Here is a 19,548-nt window from a genome sequence, read left to right as displayed (position 1 = left end):
GTCCAAACCTTGACACTCATGGATGAGGAACCTTTGACCATCCATATGTTGTAGCTCAACTCCCAGTACCCCAGATGGACCACTAGCAATCAGATGACAGGCTGGTGAAAGTTGGGAGCCCCAGTGACAGGCCACAGGTTCCCTAGCCCTGCTCTCTTCACAACTATGCCACCCTCACAACTACGTACACTTCCAATTCCTTCACCTGGCTTTGATACAGATCAGAAATCGACAAGTCCTTCCCCTCCTCTTCTGCCAGGAGATTCACACTCTCTACAGATTCTCTCCCAAGTTTTGCTTCCTACCTCCACTTACCTCTCAGATGAATCAGCCAGCAGCAAAAGTTAGAACTGGTGTTTTCAAACACCAGAGTCTGCAGCCAGGCAGGCTCCTAATCAAAGAAGTTATCGCAAGGCAGAAATCAATGTTCTCGCACCAGCCTGCCATCCCCTGGGCAAGAGACTCATTGACAGTGCCAGTTGCTGGTTTACTTAACTTCTCTGTTGACAAACTCTCCTTTTTTTTACAGGGAGGGAGTTTCTGGGTCTGTCGGTATGGACCCAGACTACTACCCCACTACAATACAGTTTGTCTGCAACCATCCTACTGGAGCCAAAGAATCACAGATCAATATAAAAGCCATTTATTCCCCCACCCACCCTGCCCTGCAAAAAAACAAAAAACCAGAAACATAATAATTTTAGGGCTCAGTAGGTCTAAAATGCCCAAGTTTTCAGATTCCCTGCAATGTTTTAGTAGGCTGGATAGATCTGGTATTGATCTCATTTTGATCATTATTATTTTAATATTGCATTAATGTCTGGAATTATTATTTACAGTATCCTGGAAGCCATGTTTGGATAAATGTTGAGGGTGTGTGTGTGTGTGTGTGTGTGTGTGTGTGTAATTAGATTATTATTTCATGAGCAGCATCTATTTATTTCTGGGGGGCGGGGGGGCTGGTAGGATCTATGAAATCAGCTGGGAGAATGTTGTCCAAGACGATACAGGCTAAGTCTGATCAAAAGGAGTGAACTATATGTCCACAGAGGATCAACCCATAAAATCCATCCCCAGGGGAGCTTGAGCGTATACAGAAAATCTGTCTTAGCAAGTTCAAAATTTCAGGGGGGGGGGCGGGGAATGGAGAGGAATATATATATGCACTTTGGAATCCTGGAAACATTCAACAGACTTCCAGTAATATTAAGGGTGAGCTGAGGTTGCACAAAACACATGTGGCATGCTTCTTAAAAATGCACCCTGCATTTAGTCCATGCAACACAGAAGAGCACAGTGGAAGGAAATTGATAAGCAAGACAGAGGGTCAAACTCCAAAAGTGAACTACTTAAATATATGGTGGTGAACATCAGGGGGCTTTCCAGGTGATCCATTCACTGCCACTAGGACTGCCAAGTCTCCCCCCCCCCCGGCCCCTGCAACAGGGTTCCTGCTCCTTTTCAACACCTGTGTATCAAGCAGAAATTCAGCAGGTGAAGCTCTCCACAGCATTCAGGTATGGTCCTGGAACAAGCTCCAATAATTAACCATCTGCTTGCGACACAGCTGTCCAAAGCACAGGACCACCACCACCAACCCCTGCTGCCAGGCAGCCGGAAACCAAAGCACGTTTGGGCCATTTAACGCTAAAACTGACCAACGGAGGCAAGAGCAAAAGTATACGGCATTTGGTCGTGCAGTGATTCAATCTACTTCCCAACAACAGATGAGGGTGCAGTTAATAACGTCCCTACAAAAAGAGAGAGAGAGAGAGAGAGAGAATGTGACAGGCAGTATCTAGCCTGCTTTGTAACCACATATACTCTTGTTGTCAGGTGTAAGAGGCAGGTCTGGAGGACTCGGGAGTAGAAAGAAAGCACTCTGCGCATCCTCAGGGGTGCTGAGGTTTGTGATTTTTTTCCACACAGGCTGAGCCCTAGGGTGGAAAACGGGGACCTGGAAGGGAGGCAAAGCTCTCAGTTCCCAGGGGGCTTAGTTCCACCTTTGCGCCTTATGTCTGAAGAAGAGTTTGGGAAGCCCAGAGAGAATGAGCCACATGCAGAAAAGCCCATAAAACACACACACACACACACACAGAGAGAGAGAGAGAGAGAGAGAGAGAGAGAGAGAGAGAGAGAGAGAGACGAAAGCCATGCAACGCATCTTACCTACAACCCACACAGCGGGGACCTCACAGGTAGTGGCGCTCCATCCCCGTACTCTTTGCAACAATCCACTAGAAGTAGTATCCGGATGTCCCCGCTCCCTAAGGAAACACAGGCTCACATCCCTAGCATGCCAGGAGAGAGAGAGAAGAGTCCTCTCTGGGTTGAAGCAGCGTGTTGTTGTTGTTCCCCCTTCTTCAGTGGCTCGAGCTAGCCGTGGAAAGGAAAGGAGACACCTCCGGACTCAGCAAACCCCAGAAGTGCCTCTGAAACCACGCGGAGTCCTCCTTTTTTTGCCTTGCCTTCTCCCTTCACCTGAACAGGCTCTGGTCACGCGATTGGCTTGACGACACATCCACGGGTAGAAGGAAACTTGCTTCACCTTCCCTGGGCATCTGTCAATCCAGCAGAACTCAGGAGCCTTGGATCCGTCTCTTCTCTCTAACCCCCTCCCCTGCCCCCGCTGCCGCCCCCCGTCGCGCTTCGCAGAATCGAAATAGGAAGGTTTGCTGTCTACACGTTTAGGTCCTCAGGTTGATTTGGGTTTTTGCTTTTGTTTGTTTGCTTTTGTGTTTTGTTTTTTGGCAAACGACGAAGACACCTAGAGGGGGAAAGTTGCCCCCAAAAAAGAAGGGAGCTTTAGAAAAATCCTATTAGTAGGCGCAGAATATAATAAAGAGTTCAGTTCGCGTTCTCTCTCTCTCTCTCTCTCTCTCTCTCTCTCTCTCTCTCTCTCTTTCTCAGTCCCAAGTGGTACTAGGCATATCAGATTCCTATTCAGAAGTGCTCCAAAAAAATCCTATCCAACTGCTCCCGCAAACTCTTGAACTACCTCTCCCCAGACAAGGGTATTGCAGGGGAGATGGAGAAACGAAATAGCTGCGAGCAAGTCTGTCCCCTTTTCATTAGAGAGACCGAGGGGTGGGGGAGGAAATCGTCCCTCCTAGAGGTTCTGGCTTTTTTTGTTTGCTTGTTTGTTTTTAAAGAAAACCCGCTCTCCACCCGCCCCCTCCATTCACAATGCAAAATGTCATTTCGCTTACTTACCTTTCGGAGGGATCAGCAAAAGAGCTGCGTCGCTGCACCGCCGCCTGGTGGGCAGAGTAGAGATATTCCGCTTCCAGGATTTCGTACACCTAAGCGTTTTGCGTCCGCGTTGCCTTAGTACTGTAGCTTGTGCAAATCCGGAGCTTGGATAGCAATCAAAAAGGGAAATTCCCCTACTCTCTTCCCCAATGCAACCACCCTTTTCTCTCCCCCCCCTTTTTTGGTAAGAGCGACTATCAGACAGTAACATTTAGGTTGAATGTCAAAGTGGGGCAACCAGATGCAAAAGAGGAATATGCTTTTGCACTTTTAATAGGTACACACCTATTAAGAGGGACGTTTTGGCAGGTGTGGTTTGTCATGCCTGTTGAACTTTCCTCTTCCACACACCTATTAAAAACGCAAAAGCCCTGTCCACCTTTGCATATGTCCAAGTATTTTGGTTCTGTAAGTTCTGCTTTTGATACACAGTTGGCTGGTGAAGACTGGTCTGTTAAAGCAAATGGGCCACTGCTCCCCAGCCAGCTGCCAGCTGCCTGCCTTCTCCCTTACATACAGACCAAGCATTGCCTGTCAGCCTCCACCTCCTTAGTGTTGACCATTGTAGGACCCATCAGAGAGGAGGAAGAGATCAAAACTGGAATTTGTTGGGCCTGCTTGTCTCTGGCTTTGGCTCCATCTACTGATGACTTTCCTTCCTTCTACCCTTCCAGTCACAGCGGAGAACCAGCTGTGGCCACCCCTGTAGCCACCCCAACCCCTATGCTGATTTAAACAGAAGTTAGGCCCTTTGAATGAAATTTGCTGCACTCCCAAGTAAACATGTCTGGGTGTGCAGGTTTGCAGACCAATCCTAAGCATACATACTTGGAAGTAAGGATCCACTGAGTTCATTGGCATGTACTTCCAAGTCTAGGGACGGTGCTGTGGTCTAAACCACTGAGCCTCTTGGGCTTGCCAATCAGAAGGTAAGTGGTTCGAATCCCCGCAATGGGATGAGCTCCCGTTGCTCTGTCCCAGCTCTTGCCAACCTTGCAGTTTGAAAGCATGCCAGTGCAAGTAGATAAATAGGTACCACTGCGGTGGGAAGGTAAATGGCATTTCTGTGCACTCTGGCACTCGTCGTGGTCTTCTGGTTTAGTCATGCTGGCCACATGACCTGGAAAAGCTGTCTGTGAACAAACACCAGCTCCCTCAGCCTGAAAAGTGAGATGAGTGCCGCTTCCCATAGTTGCCTTTGACTAGACTCAATTGTCCAGGGGTCCTTTATCTTTTTACTTCCAAGTAAATATGCAATGGATACTGCTGCACCCCTTTGTATTGTTCAGGTGGGCGAAAGTTAAGGTGAAGTGGTGTTTCTTCCTGCTGCTGCTTTTCATCATCATCATCATCATCATCATCATCATAAATTTTATTTATACCCCACCCTCCCCGGCCAGAGCTGGACTCAGGGCAGCTAACACCAATAAAATCACAGTAAAAACATAATGGGGGGACCAATTTAAAATACATCTTCTTCTTCTTCTTTAGTTGATTTCCAGCCCTTGGAGAGCCCAGTGTTCTAAAGAGGAATTTTTTTAAGTTTCCATTTGCTGGAGCACCACCTGGGAACATAACATTTTTACTTATTTCCCCCTACAGACCTGTGGCCAAGCTCCAGCTTATATCATCACCACATTCAGTTGGTAAAGCTTTGTTAAGACTAGAGCACAAGGGCCAGGAACCTCAGGCACAAAGGACAATTGGATGCAGGCTTCTCGGTTTTTCTAGATTCTCCTTAACCATGCCACATTTAAGTGGATCCACCCCACCCCCTCCTCCAGGGCCATTGGTCTATTGTGTTCTTAAGCCGTGCTTGCCATGCCCACCCAGCCCAAAACTATGTTCGAGTTAAGTCCATTGAATACAGTGAGATTTACTACCAAGTAGGAAAATGAAGGTACATTCTTTCACCTTTGGTAGACGTGTCCCAGGATTAAGGCTTTCTGGGAAATGATATATAACGAATTGAAAAAGGTATTTAAATATACCTTCTTGAAGAAACCAGAGGCCTTTCTCTTGGGCATGGCTGGCCAAGTGGTGCCAAAGAAGGACAGAACTTTTTTTATGTATGCTACAACAGCAGCAAGGATACTCATCGCAAAGTATTGGAAGACGCAAGATCTACCCACTCTGGAAGAATGGCAGATGAAACTGATTGACTGTATGGGACTGGCAGAAATGACGAGCAGAATCCGCGACCAGGGAGAAGAGTCGGCAGAAGAAGATTGGAAAAAATTTAAGGACTATTTACAGAAATATTGTAAAATTTAAGAAAGTTAGATGGTGTTGGATTGAAATTGAGAGGTTTCTAGCTGTAATGATATAAAGGAACATAGATGGGGGGGAAAGGGTTTGAAAAAGGAGGTAATGTTATAAGCTGTAATGCTTTAAATGAAGGATTTGCTGAACAAATAACCTTAATTGGGATACAAGGAGGAGAAGTATGAGGAGGTCTGAGAAATTCGTTATTTAAAAGTATGATTTATGAACTTTATGTCTTTTTTAATGTTTTTGTTTGTTCTGTTTTTGTTTGTTTGTTTAAAAAATTGGAAAATCTAATAAATATTCTTTAAAAAAAAAAGAGATTTACTACCAAGTAAATATTAGAGCTGCGCAGAGATGCCTTGATCCACACCATAGCCCTGAACCAGGGACCCTGGAGAGGGCAGATTTGCTCTGTGCCCGCGGGAGCTACCCTCCCCTGTATCCAGCCATGTATCAATTTGGGGGGGGGGCTGGACTAATGTTTCATTTTTCAGGATATAGTCCTGAGAGATGCTGAATCTTCTTCATCCCCCCACCCCACCCACCTACCAAGTCAACTAGGCAGCTAGCTAGGGCACAGACCTCAGAGGGGCAGAGAACTGGCCTTTGAAAGGCACAGCTTCATACACATTAGTTTTTGTTACGTCTTATACGTTTCTGATAGGACACGGGTGGCGTTGTGGGTTAAACCACAGAGCCTTGGGCTTGCCGATCAGAAGGTCGGCGGTTCGAATCCCCACGACGGGGTGAGCTCCCGTTGCTCGGTCCCTGCTCCTGCCATCCTAGCAGTTCAAAAGCACGTCAAAGTGCAATTAGATAAATAGGTACCACTCCGGCGGGAAGGTAAATGGTGTTTCCAGGCGCTGCTCTGGTTCGCCAGAAGCGGCTTCGTCATGCTGGCCACATGACCTGAAAGCTGTACGCCGGCTCCCTTGGCCAGTAAAGCAAGATGAGCGCTGCAACCCCAGAGTCATCCGCAACTGGACCTAATAGTCAGGGGTCCCTTTACTTTTACCTTTACACATTTCGATAATGCATACCTTTTATATTTTGAAGAATTTCATCATTTTTGAAGTAATTCACACATTAGAATTGTTTTTATGTATGTATAAAATAAATAGATTGTTGAGTTTATTGGAAGTTACATTTTACACACACACTCACACAGTGAAAATGCACCTAATTTTAAATCTTATGATCACTTCTTACTCTTGTTTAGAAAATGGTATTCATTTTACTAGTGAGCTATGGCTGATTAAAAAAAATGACCATCTGGAGCTCAGTGCCGCAAACGAAAGGCAGAAAAAAGCTAAGGAGCAAGCAAAGCCAGAGGGGTTCTTCCTGAAATACCTTTGTACACAACTGAAGAACAAGACTAGGGCTACACTCTTGCTGAAACTAGCAATGAGGGAGCTGAACATGGTGCTTCTACTACAAATGATAGAAACTCGAAGACAGAAGTTTCACAAACTGGAGACATTTCTAGAAAACACAGAGAGGAAAAAAGAGGATGTCAAGAAAACTGAGAGTACTGCAAAGTCTTGCAAAAGAAGATGGCATTGTGCCTGTCTTGAATTACAGTGACTCTGCTAACTAGCCAAACTATTGCAATGATTGCAATAGCTTGTAATGCAACATGGGCCACAGCAGGATGTATCGCATGGCTTCCCCAAAGACTTAAAAATATATATATCAAAAAATTCTCCATTACAAGAGGAGACTAGCAAATGGTGAAGAAGTGTGCTGTCAGTGGTTGATATATTAAACTTCAAAAGATATTTTCTTTGTGTGGCAAGATGTTCACTAAAAAATAAAAATAATGCATGATCCCTACAAGAAACAGGTTCAAAAGTCTGGAAGAACATTGGAACAATTCTGTATTCAAATGGGAGGAATACTGACCATTTAGAAAACTATCAGACCTGGAGAGAACTTGAATTGTGCTTATCTAAGGAACGATGACAAATCTTGGAACACTTGTTTGCTTTGGTCAGAGTTCTTGGCATGCAAAGCTTGGCATTCTGGGTACGAGTGAAAATTTTGTTATCCTGTCATGAATGAAGAAGAAGAGAAGAGTTGATATCCCGCCTTATCACTACCCGAAGGAGTCTCAAAGCGGCTAACATTCTCCTTTCCCTTCCTCCCCCACAAGAAACACTCTGTGAGGTGAGTGGGGCTGAGAGACTGCAGAGAAGTGTGATTAGCCCAAGGTCACCCAGCAGCTGCATGTGGAGGAGCGGGGAAGTGAACCCGGTTCACCAGATTACGAGTCTACCACTCTTAACCACTACACTACACTGAACATTTGCACAGATTTAAAGATCAAGAAACACTGGTTCACTACCTAGGAAAAGATATCCAAAAATGAGCTTATACAGTTTCTAGCCAAATGAATTTACACAGATTCTGCTATAAAGTAGAAATTTTTAGCACATGCAAACTCAGCCAAATACAACTAAATTATTCTGGACTGGGCACCTAATGTCATATTAAACAACATCGTTTTTAAGTCAGTCTTGCAAGCAAGCAAGACTACACACTAAGGAAACTGATTTAAATTCATCTACAAGTGACCAAGAATTACCTTGCAGGCGGCAGGTGTGACAAGAATTTGCATAGGAAGAGGCATGCAAGTGAGATTTTGATGTGCCTGAAACTGAAATTTTTAAGAGATTTGATTTTAAATATCACAGTTCACAAGACTATTCAAAATGATTTGAATATTTCTTTTTCAGTTTTGTTATTTTGTATTTGAGGGGGGGAATAACCAAAGATTGTTCTATTACTTATTATTGCTATTTAAAATAAATTTTGCAGTTTCAAGTTTTGTGCTTTTCACACACACACACACACACACACACACACACCATATGTCTATGTTTGAAAATCAAAGCTAGTCATTTGGGGCCGGGGGTACAAGCAGCCTAGGGTGCAAAATAGCCTGGCACTTGTACCCCTTGCGATGAGAGCTGTAGGGTTTAATTCTGCAGGATGCTACTCATTGAACAGTTCCCTCCAAGGAAGCCCCTTGTGGAAAGCCAAGCATTCTACTCCGCATGCCACTGCTTCAGGGCTTGGGGCATCAGGCAGGAATGAGAGGTCCAGCAGGAAGCAGGCAGGTGGGAACTTCTACCTTGTCCCAGGAAGTCACAGCCACTCAGGTGTGACTTTCAGTCTGTTCACATGTATAATAATAATAATAATAATAATAATAATAATAATAATAATAATTTATACCCCGCCCATCTGACTGGGTTTCCTTAGCCACTCTGGGCGGCTTCCAGTAAAATATTAAAATACAATAATTCGTCAAATATTAAAAGCTTCCCTAAACAGGGCTGCCTTCAGATGTCTTCTGAAAGTCAGATAGCTGCTTATTTCCTTGACATCTGAAGGGAGGGTGTTCCACAGGGCGGGTGGCACTACCGAGAAGGCCCTCTGTCTGGTTCCCTGTAACCTCACTTCTCGCAATGAGGGAACCGCCAGAAGGCCCTCGGTGCTGGATCTCAGTGGGCTGAACAACAGGGGTGGAGACACTCCTTCAGGTATACTGGGCCGAAGCCGTTTAGGGCTTTAAAGGTCAGCACCAACACTTTGAATTGTGCTTGGAAACATACTGGGAGCCAAAGTATCTGATGTGTTCATCTCCTCCACCCACCAGCACCACCCATCAGGCCCAGATCCCTCTGTCCCATCCAACCAGCCTGCAGCAATCCAGGGGTGACTGAACCCAGCTCGAGCAATGCCTAGATCCCCTCAGATCTTTGGTACAGCACTCTGACCTCAGCTGAATCCAGTGCACAATTACATTGCAGCATTAAAAAGCAGTCATTATGCATATGTATTTGAAAGTAAGGATCCGCTGGTGGCATGTATTCCCAAATAAACAAGCATTCAATCCACTAAAAGAGACCACTCACAAATCAAGAGTCCCTGAAGTCTGTGGGTGGATCTACACATGGGGGGGGAAACGCTATAAATAAGCCAGAAATTAAATCGTTATAATAAAGGGGGAGGCACTATGGAAAAATCTTTTAGAATTTTTTTGTGTTCTCTTTCGCCATCTGGTGTTGCATGTTTATAACACATTCAAAACACTGTTTCTTGACTAATGTAACTGAGTCTTGTGTTTCATAAATTCTCCCTGAGACAAAACAATGGAAAAAAGATAGAAGTGCAGATGAAACTCTGGTAGAAACTTTAGAACTGAAATCTGTTAATTAACTGTTGCCCTCATCTCCTGTGAATATGTGACTATTCTAAATAGAAACAAATAGAAAAATAAAAGCAGGTCTATTTTTACTCAAGCTGAAATTAGTGGACCTAAGTTAATCGTGTCTATTAATTTCAATGGGTCTGCTCTCATTTGGGATACGAGCCGCAATGTGTGACTCCAGCCCTCCATGTAACAGGGAGCCTTTTAAATTCAGACAAGTTGAAGAACATGAAAAATATAGATCTTTTTTTAAAAGAGCACTTTAGCAATTCCAGGAGTGTCACATTGGTGATCACAGAAAGATTCTCCTGTATACAACAAATGAGCAAAAAATATTGTAGAACCAGAGTGAGTCAGAAGAAAATCAATAAAACAGCCAATGTTTAGTATCTGTATAAATCTTTCAACTAATTAGAAAGGCCTTGTGAGGTGGCTATCTTCATATGATCAGTTTTTTCTCTCTCTCTCTCTTTATACCAGAATACTGGCAGTTTTAGTAACCATGTATAATATTTGACACTGGAGCTGGGTCTTCATTTCTCCTGGCACGATTATGGCATAGAAGTGACTTGCTTTAAATTATGTATCAAGTCGCTTGCGAAAAGCCACTTTTTAGCTGAATTAAGCTATTAGAGGTACCAGCATAGAACATCCCCTGGAAGTTCAAAAATATACAGCAAAGTGAAATTATACTTAATGATACCTTTGATTTATATTTTAATTTTAAATGACCTGATAAAGCACTATCATTAGGCAAACTTTAAGCTTTTTCTAATAAATCAGAAATACCTCTGTGATTATACTTTGCCGTAAGAGACAGCTACATTATGCATGAAATGAGAGGCTCACTACCAAAAATGGATTATTCTTTTTCTTAAAAAAAAAAACCTCTGTATTAAGTCCTCACCTTTTGCTTCATTTCAAGATGAAGGGTTGCATACAGCTACAATTTTCTCAGAGTAGACCCAATGGATTGTATCCAATGTTAGTTCTATTCTGAATAGACTTATGGAAATTAATAGACATGGCTGGCTTGGATCCATTAACTTCAATGGGTTTATTAGGAGTAGAACTTATTTGAATGCAAGCAACCCACTGAAATTAATGGATGTAAATTAGTCATATTCATTAATTTCTTTACTGAATGAGTCAGAGTAAATGTGGAAATATTGGGATGAGGAGTCATTACCGAGAAGCTCAGTTCTGCTGGAACTCTGCACATGCCCTAAAAATAGGTGTTTATTTTGGCTTTGATCTGAACAAAAGTGTGGCACCACTGGAAGAGGAAACCAAGAAAGCTACAGTAGTTCAAGCTAAGTATTCCCCATCAATGGGTTTGGTCGTGACCCATTGGTAAACATACTTTGTCACTTTAGGTTGTATCCTTTCTTGTGGTAACTTGAAACCATTGGTTCAAGTCCTACCCTCCGGAGCAGGAGAAAACAAACCTGCTCCATCTTCCATGTGACAACCTTCCAGATATTTGAAGATGGCTATCATATCTCCTCTCAGTCTACTCTTTTCCAGGCCAAACATACCCAGCTCCTTCAACCGTTCCTCATCAGGCTTGGTTTCCAGACCCATGATAATCTTGGTTGCCCTCCTCTGCACACAATCCAGCTTTTCAATATCCTTCTTAAATTGTGGTACCCAGAACTTGACACAGAACTCCAGGTGTGGTCTGACTAAGGCAGAATAGAGTGGTACTATTACTTCCCTTGATCTGGACACCATATGTCTGTTGATGCAGGCTAAGATAGACCTAGCTTTTTCCTGCTGCATCACACTGCTGACTCACATTAAATTTGTCATCCACTAAGACCCCTATAACCTTTTCATGTGTACTACTGCCAAGCCAGGCATACCCCATCCTATATTTGTGCATTTGGTTCCTCCTAAGTGCAGAACCTTACATTTGTCCCCAGGGCCGGATTTAGGTTTGATGAGGCCTTAAGCTCCTGAAGGCAATGGGGCCCATTATATGTCCAGCTATCCTTTGTCAACAACAAATTGTTGCTGGTTTTTGTGTTGAATATATGCTATATGGTAATTTATGGACCTAATAGGTATTTAAAGCCATTTGCACATGTTGCTATGCAACCAGGTCATGCAGAATATAGGCACCCTATATATGGAAATGAGCAAACCAGTGATATTTTAGGGAGCAGGCTAACAGGTGTGGCCCATTACTTACATCATAAGAGCCTACACAACACAAAACACTGTTGCTGTATGTAGGTTTTATTTGTTTTTTATCTTATATTGTGGAAATGTACATCCAGTGGTTTTTTTTCCTTTAATTTTTTTGGGGGCCCCCAAGTGAGCAGGGCCCTAAGCTATAGCTTGTTTAGCTTATATGTAAATCAAGCACTGTTTGTCCCTATCAAATGCAGGTTACATTCCAACTATGCAAAAGGTTTCTGTAACTCTCCTCCCATCTCATATTGCCATATTCCATTCAGGTTTTTAAGCAGAGATTGGATGCTTTAGTTGATATTCTTGCACTGCAGGGGGTTGGACTAGATTCTCCTTGTGGGTATCTTCCAGCTTGACAGTTCTGTGGTTCTATGATTCTACTGTACACAGGTAAAATATCACACCTGTTGCTTCACCTGCATTTTGCTGATGTCGATGGGTGTACTCAAAGGAAATGTGGCCCTTGGCCTGGAATGGGTCCCCACACTTCCGCCCTGATCTAAAAAATGCTGTTAAAGAAAACGTTCACCTGTTCAGAGGTTTTGCACTCAAATGAGTTTCCCACTGTGACAGCATGTTGTGCAAAGGTCACCACTCTTTTCTAGTTCTTGAAGTGTTTCATTGAGTAAGGGTGAGAGAAACACATCAAATTTCCTCTATCAAAGTGGATGGTGTGCTTTGCTCTCTGAAGAACTTCGTTTCTTCTCATTATTCATGTTAACACAGAGAGGCACATTCTGACAGCACTCTCAACGACCTCTGTCATACTGCTATTTTCTATTTTGTTGTTTCTTACATTCTGCTCAATGGAACACGTATCTGTTCAGCTCCACCCCCCTTTATATTTTTAAGTCTTTCACAAAGATTTCCTGTATTCTACTTTGTTCATTCAGGTGTGCCAGTCGACATACGTACTTGGGACATTTGGTATCTTCCTGCTCAGCATCCTGGATCAAAGCCATCTTAATTCTTCCAGGCCCCATCTGCACTACACATTGAAAGCAGCATCATGCCACTTCAAATAATTATGGCTTCCTACTGTGGTTTGTTAAGGGTGCTGAGAGTTGTTAGGAAATCCCCTACCCCCCTCTAAGAACTACATTTCCCAGCGAGCCCAGGGAAGAGGAATTGATTGTTAAACTTTGCACAGCTTTGCACAGTTCCCAGAATTCTTTGGGGACAGCTATGGCTGTTTAAAGTGGAATGATACTGCTTTCAATGCATTGTGCAAACAGGGCCTCAGTTTATCCTGAGCAAAAAGTTTCCACATGGTTATTTATTTTGATTGTTTGTATGCCAATACAGTTGACTTGCATATAGATTCATCTCCTCTATTTTTACCACATATTTATACAGCTTTCCCTTCATTTACACTGTATAAACCTTTTGCATTCCTGATGGTATCTCACTCTCGCTCTCTGAAAATATAAATACCTCTTTCTTTTTATAAATATTTATTTATTTCACAAGATTCATATACTGCCTGATAATTTTAAAAAGCCTCAAAGTGTTTTACAAAAACAACAGAACAATAGAATCCATAAAAAGTTAAAAAATAACAATTTAAACCATTCAAAAATTAATTAAAATCAGCAATAAACCAAAAATCAGATTAAAACATATGTCAGTATTCTACACATCCGGATAGACTTTCCTAAACAAAAATGCTTTTATCAGGCACCAGGAGTTCCAAAGAAGTTTCATAGGAGATTTATTTTCTGATGTTTTAATCTATGTTTCAAATCTTGTACACTGTACTCTTTATTTTTTCTTTGTAAGCTGCTTTGAGGAAAAAGTGTGAACAGTAGGGTATACATTTGTTAAACAAAATGTATTGTTTAAAATGTGGCAAACTCTCAAGAGTCACCCATCACCTTGAAAATTGGAAATTTAGAGGGCCCTCATAAGCTGGGACCCTACCCTAAACTGCAGCTTACTTGGGTTCTGCATAAATCCATCAGTGCTGGAAGAATAAGGTCAACTTTCCCTGAGTCGTGGTCATGAGGAGGATTGTTGATTCCTCTCCTCATGTGCTTTGAATCAGGATGACAGGACAGAAGTTTGTGGGGCAGCAGTATTCATTATAATGCTACTCACCTAACCAGTGTTGAAGCAACATTTGATCTTGTTGTGCTTCCTGTTGGACAGCTCCCCTAATATCATCAACTGCGAGATCTTAGACTTGCTGGACAGCTCCTAGTAAGGAAGAATTTGAGCCACTTAGCAGAATGGCGAAAAGGGAACACCAAACACTCGAGACGGGAAGGCGGAAAATGAGGCAGAATGGCTGGTGCAGCAGTAACATAAACTGCAATCCACGCCCACTCCAAGCCGCCCGGTTGCGCGCTTACCTGTGGGTGTGGGGCGCCAGCCAGGTGAGCGGGTGATGCAGAAATCGCGTCCCGCCCACAACACCTCCCCTCTTGGAGGGAGGAGAGGCTATATCTATGCTCAGGACACCCAACTTAAGTAATGTAGGGAATGGTGTGAGGCATATGCATTGTTCGCCATGCTTCGTGATGCACAGTATCACAGAAATTATTGCAGCATGCCTGAATGGAAGGTCAGTATCATTCACATTGCAGTTGGGGAGCTGAAGCTGAGAAAACAATGGCTGTTAAACCAGTTCAGATCTGTGGCACAGATCGTCCTTTATATGTAACAACTTTTGAGTCTGATAAGATTAAAACCCTTTGAGAAGAACCAATGACCTGGATAATTCAGAGCAGATATTTACAACAGAAATTCCACCTCCACACCCCAACCATAGATTTCTGTACATTTTCTTTTCCTACTGTCATGTTAGGAACCTTGAAACTGAATGCTGACTAGGAGGAATTTGGTGCATACCAAGGTGGTAGTTGTCAGGTATAATAATTGCCAGTAGTTCATAGGAATTCATTAGTTAAATCTCATGGGTATTGTGGCATGCAAAACATTGAGAGTTGCTGACGTGGACATATTTAATACTCTCCTGTAAATAAGCTCTAGTCTGCTTTTCTTTTCTTTTTTCAATAAACAGCTATATTGACAAAATATTCATTATGGGTTGAAGCCCATACACTGTGTTATATAAATACCTTTTATCCAGCCAATGAAAATAAGCAAAACTTAGGCCCCCATCTGCATAGATTTCAAGCAGTATTATACCACTTTAAACAGGCATGGCTTCCCCCCAAAGAAGCCTGGGAAATGTAGTTTGTTAAGGGTGCTGAGAATTGTTAGGAGACCCTTATTCCCCTCGCAGAACTACAATTTCCAAAATTCACTGGGAAGACGAAGTGATTATGAAGCCACTCTAAGAACTGGAGTTGTGGAAGGAAAGAGGCCACCTAAAAACATTCAGCATTCTTAGCTAACTACAGTTCCCAGATGCCATGGCTGTTTTTAAACTTGGCACATAACATTGTCTTACTGTGAGTTTGTCTCCCCAGTAATAACAGCCAATGTGGAGTGGCAGAGACTGGGAAACACTGCAGTACAGTGCAGAGATAATTCCACTTACAGGTCAGTTTTGTTAGTGGTAAAGTGAACTAGCTAAAGGATCAAAAGGGTGGAGTTATTGCTTAGGAACCAGACAGTGAAGTTAGTTAAGTGAAGCAGCATGTGTCGTGCAGTTTGGGTGAAGTTTTACCTCAGTATGTTTCTGTTGAATGTCTCTCTGCTTATAAATAAAGTAAGAAACACAAAGCCTCTCCATTTCTTTCTCCTCTAATTATGCACTGTTTTTATTCAGTTTCCTAAGTGAAAAGTTATCAGGATTCATTTTCTGTCTGAACTCCATCTGTCTTATTTAAGAGATTTTGCTAAGAAACACATGATGATGATGATCTGTAATTCTCCAAGACCAGGGGCGGGGAATCTGGACTCATACCCTCAGCAGCCTGCTGGTGGCAAGTTAAAAGTAGGTATAGAAAGGAGAATTCACTGGATGACCAATTCCAAGTTTGGGGCAAGTATTCATTGATGACAGAACCCCAGCAGATATTTAAACTCGCCATAATATGCGGCAAAGTGAAGCATGGAAATATAGGCTGTTAGACCTTTGAAAAATGTATTTCTAAGTCAGTTCCAAAAAATCCCCTCTTCCCCTAACACAGCAAAAGATCAGACATTTAGTAAGTTAAAAATGGTTTACTTAACAAACTCTCCAAAGGTCAGGTTCCTGTGTTTTTCCATTCATCAATCAGAAAGGCAGCACAGGCAGTAAAACTTAATTTTGTTCCAAAGTGCCTTACTTATTGGCATAGGAACTCAAGAGTGGCTTCTGAGAGCCATGTAGTTTGAACTTGGAGCAACCAGCTGAGACTTCCTAACATGCTGAGTTTGTCAGGTAGACTGGAGCAGGGAGACAAAGGCTTGATTGCCTAATCCATCCCAGAGTGAGCTAAGCCTAGCAGGACAGCTTACTCTATGGTCTTAACCCCTTTGTGCACTAATTAAGCATGTTGGTTATATGAAGCTGGTTATCCCATGTAGCCAGCATGGTCAATGATCGGGGATGGTGGTAGTTGAGATATAACAACATCTGGAGGACTTAGATGTTAACAGAAACAGTGCAGAAACAGTCACAGTGATGTTATTCATAGTGGTGTTCCCTGCCAAGACCTAGCTAGGCTAGCATGGGGAAAGGCTTGACTCTGTATGCAAATGGCCCATGTGGCTGCCAGGTCACTACCCAGAAATCCTGCCCTGCCCACTTAAAAGTTCCGAAGCTGTGGAAGTGTATGCAGCTATTGCTTTTCCTGTCTTTTACCCATGCTGTATTCCAGGCTCATTGCAGCAAGCAGAGCTCTGAGTTTACCTACTGGAATAAGTTCTTTATTTGACTTTTTTTAAAAACCAGACACTGTTGGTCTTGATCAGGCTTCCTCAACCTCGGCCCTCCAGATGTTTTGAGACTACAGTTCCCATCAAACCTGACCACTGGTCCTGCTAGCTAGGGATCATGGGAGTTGTAGGCCAAAAACATCTGGAAGGCCGAGGTTGAGGAAGCCTGGTCTTGATCTTGTAACTACACCCCTCCTCCTCTTGAAGATTGCCATCATTTCCAACTCATACTTACTGAAATCTGAGGAACAATTCAAGAGCGGGGGCGGGGGGTGTCAAACAAAAAACAGAAACCCATTCACTGCATAAGCATCTTGTTTTGCCAAAATGCAGGGGTGAGCAGGGATAGCCTTTGGTTGTATTTTTTTTCCTCCTCATTGATTTCTCAAAGGCTTATGACTATTGACTGTGTCCACCTTTTTCAAATTCTGCAATGTTATCCAATCCCTCAGTGTACCATAAAAGTGATTAATGAACAATATGTGGAGTGTTTTGGCTCTATGGACTGATGGCTTCATTATTGACAAAATTGCTTGTGACTAAGAGCCTGCAATTAAGAATCCATTTACTTCTGAGTAGTCCTATTAAAATGAATGAACAGCTGATAAGTGGGTTCTTGATTGCTTCTTAAAGTGATCACACTATGGGTAGGAGGCTGTAGCTGAGCGGTAAATGTTTTGCAGGTTGAGCAGTTCTCAGGTTCACCCTAAGCAGTGCTATTTAAAGGGTGGAAAGGGTAAACTCCCACTGCTGTGAGACCAGCAGCCAATGGAGGCTAAGCCATTAAGGCAAATTATTATTATTTATTATTAATTAAATATGTGTACCACCCTTTATCCATAGATCTCAGGACGGTTCGCAACATAAAATTACAATATAAAAATCACAAAATACATAATCAAATAAGAAAAAAAACACAAAACAAAAATCCCCACTCCCACACACATTTAAAAGGGCATTGAGTGTCAATCAGCCAAAAGTCTGGTTGAAGAGAAATGTTTTCACCTGGCACCTAAAGGTGTATAAGGAAGGTGCCAGGCAAACTTCCCTAGGGAGAGCATTCCATAGACAGCGAGCCATTGCAGAAAAGGCCAGTTCTCATGTTGCCACCCTCCAGACTTCTCATGGAGGAGACACATGAAGAAGGATGCCAGAGGATGATGTCAGGATCTGAGTAGGTTCATATGGAAAGAGACAGTCCTTGAGGTATTGCAGACCTGAGGCATTTAAGGCTTTGTAGGTCACAACCAGAGGTCAGCAACATTTTTCAGCCATGAGCCGGTCCACTGTCCCTCAGGCCATGTGGTGGGCCAGACTATATTTTGGGGGGGGAATATGAACGAATTCTTATGCCCCACAAATAACCCAGAGATGCATTTTAAATAAAAGCACACATTCTACTCATGTAAAAACACGCTGATTCCCGGACCGTCTGCAGGCTGGATTGAGAAGGCAATTGGGCCGCATCCGGCCCATGGGCCTTAGGTTGCCTACCCTTGGTCATAACCTATTGAACTGGGCCCAGAAACTAATCGGCAGCCAGTATGGTCAGGCCAGGATCAGTGAAATATGCTCAACCCATCTTGCCCCAATAATCAACCTGGCCACTGAATTCTGCACCAGCTGAATTTTCTGAACTGCCTTCAGAGGCAGCTGTACATATAATGGGGCACTGCCCCACCAACCCCAGTCTCCTCTCAGGCAGCCCACACCTGCCAGACTTTCCACTTACAGCCAGTCTACAATTCACATCGTACTGCCTATCAGCTTCCTCTTCCTTAGTCTCAGCGCTGCCCTTGTAGAACTCAGCAGGGGGGAGCATAGGGGCAAACCGAGAACTATCATTGCCTCTAGCTCCACCTGACATTAACTCTGGTTCCACCTACTGTTGGCCTCCTTGCCTTCCACCCTGCCAGTCACAGATGCTCTCATTCTTCTAAGGATGTCATATGAGGAAGGAGGGGTGGGGACATCAAGAGAGAACGGTGTTCTTTTTGAGCAAGGATGAAGAACCTTTCCCAGCCCAAGGGCCATATTCCCTTCTGGGTAATCTTCTGAGAGCCACATGCCAGTGGTGGATGGAAGCAGAGGCAAAAGGGTACACAAGGCAGAAAATGAACATGTTGCCTTTTTGCAAAATTTATACACACCCGCACAGAGCCTTCCCTATCCTCCATCCAGACAAATGGGAGACATTGTCTGACTTCAGTGACTCATTCTGGCCAGGTAAAAACTCTTGGAGTGCAAATATTGGTCAGGGAGGAACATGGCCTGGGGACCGTTTTGAGGGCCATACAGAATGATCTAGAGGGCCACATTTGGCTCCTGGGCCTGAGGTTCCCCACCCCCTCAATTTTACCTCATTGTAAGCCCTATTTTCAAATATATATGTTCAAAAACACCACCATGAAAGTAAAGTTATAAGTTTAAATATAAAATGAGTTGCCCAGAGCCAAAAAGACTAGCACTATTTTCAGCAGATGAGAACCACTTGGTATTTTTCAGCCATCTGCAAGCAATGTTTACCTGAAGCACCTCCACATAATTATATCACTTCCTTCTGCCTATATTGCAAGTACCCATCTGTCTAGAGTACAGCTAACTATTCTGTTTATGATCTTAATGATAGTGGGTTTCACTCTGAAATCAAGATGAGGAACAGTAAGCAAAGATTAATATGCTTTTGTGCTTTCCACTTCACCAGTCGATCCAAAGTTTCAGGAACATCTTACAGGGTCACTTCCTGTTCAGGATGGAGTACTGGGGGCTTGTGGGGTGTGGGGTGT

General features: G+C 43.2%; 1 protein-coding gene across 1 annotated transcript in view; it reads right to left on the bottom strand.

Annotated features, from left to right (window-relative positions):
- The window catches only part of IL1RAPL2 (interleukin 1 receptor accessory protein like 2), a 497,457-nt gene extending 494,875 nt beyond the window's left edge, over positions 1–2,582 (bottom strand). The window contains exon 1 of the mRNA XM_053373742.1: positions 2,170–2,582. The gene's annotated coding sequence lies outside the window, so the exon portion shown is untranslated. The remainder of the gene's footprint in view (positions 1–2,169) is intronic.
- Between the last annotated feature and the right edge of the window lie 16,966 nt (positions 2,583–19,548).

This window comes from Podarcis raffonei, chromosome Z (assembly GCF_027172205.1).
Source record: "Podarcis raffonei isolate rPodRaf1 chromosome Z, rPodRaf1.pri, whole genome shotgun sequence".
Classification (NCBI taxonomy): Eukaryota; Metazoa; Chordata; class Lepidosauria; order Squamata; family Lacertidae; genus Podarcis; species Podarcis raffonei.
The sequence above is the reverse complement of the archived record's forward strand: the minus strand, read 5'-3'. Positions and strand labels throughout refer to the sequence as shown.